Source organism: Arachis ipaensis, chromosome B5 (assembly GCF_059453495.1).
Source record: "Arachis ipaensis isolate K30076 ecotype BB chromosome B5, ASM5945349v1, whole genome shotgun sequence".
Classification (NCBI taxonomy): Eukaryota; Viridiplantae; Streptophyta; class Magnoliopsida; order Fabales; family Fabaceae; genus Arachis; species Arachis ipaensis.
In genome coordinates this window covers 81,665,741-81,667,012 of record NC_142440.1, presented here as the reverse complement: position 1 = coordinate 81,667,012, position 1,272 = coordinate 81,665,741, and the positions used below count along the sequence as shown (strand labels likewise).

Here is a 1,272-nt window from a genome sequence, read left to right as displayed (position 1 = left end):
TCTCCTCCTGATTCCTCTCCTGCAGTGTGGTTACAGACCTCAGGATGATGGCATTAATACTACCCTTTGGATTAGGTAATGGTTGAGAGGGGATTCCACTGGAGCTCAAAGGTTGGTTATTGGAGTTGTTCATTGATCCTATCTAGGAGACAAGAGCCTGCAAAGTAGCGGTCAGACCATTTAAAGTGGCATTAATGTTATTTTCCATGGTCTGTTGTCTCCGATCAATAATTGTAGTAAGTCATCATTGGCAGATGCAGAAGGATGGGTAATTTGAGAGGATTGCTGTAGGGTATTTTGTGGTCCTTGGGATTGCCTTAGGTGAGGTGCTCTGTAAGGCTGATTCTAATTCTGCTGCCTTTTGTTGTTGTTATTCTACCTCTGATTTCCCTAATTATCTCTGCCTCCTCTGTTGTTGTTGTCCCTCCAATTCTGGTTAGAATTGTCTTGCCATCCATGGTTGTAATTGCCACTTTGATTGTACCCTTGGTTGGGGTGGTCATAGAAGTTATGTGTGGCTACCATGGTGTTGTCTTCCTGCTGGAGCTGCAGACATTCATCAGTATAGTGGCTATAATCAGCACAGATTCTGCAAACTCTCTGTGGGACTAACTGTTGGTTTTGCTGTGGTGGAGAAGGTTGAGCTTGCTGAACTTGTTGTTGGTTCAATTGCATCTGCTTCAGCAAGTTGGTCATTTCACAGATACTCTGAGTTAAAGTAGCAGTCTCTCTGCTAGAGGATACTTCTGCAATGGCTTTTGAACGGCCTTATTTCTGCCTGTGATTCCAAGTAGATTCAGCTAAGTCACTGATCAATTGCCATGCCTCATCAGTGGTCTTGTACTTTTTCATAGACCCATTGCTTGAACTTTCCAATGTGGTCTTATCTTGGGGCCTCATTCCCTGTGTGACATAACCGAGTAACACTATCTTGTCAATCATATGGTGGGGGCAAGCTTCCAAAAGATTATTGAAGCGCTCCCAGTACTCATAAAGAGTTTCAGAATCATCCTGAACAATCATGGAAATATCTTTCCTTAGTTTATCAGTAACTTCAGCTGGAAAGAACTTTTCCAAGAATTCTCTTCTCAGTGTATCCCAGTTGGATACAATTGCTGCTGGTTGAGTGTAGTACCACTCTTTTACGTTCCCCTCAAGAGAAAACAGGAAAGCTTTCAGCAAAATTGATGTTTCATCTGCACCATCACGCTTGATAGTAGAATAGGCTGCCTGAAAATCTCTCAGGTGCTTGATAGGCTCTTGAGCAGATAA

The 1,272-nt window shown here is 42.8% G+C and overlaps 1 non-coding gene across 1 annotated transcript; it reads left to right on the top strand.

Moving 5' to 3' along the window:
* The first annotated feature begins 936 nt into the window (after nt 1-936).
* On the top strand, nt 937-1,044 carry LOC148564768 (small nucleolar RNA R71). Its single transcript, XR_015884381.1, has one exon. It is a non-coding gene; the product is annotated as a small nucleolar RNA R71 (small nucleolar RNA).
* The last annotated feature ends 228 nt before the right edge of the window (nt 1,045-1,272 follow it).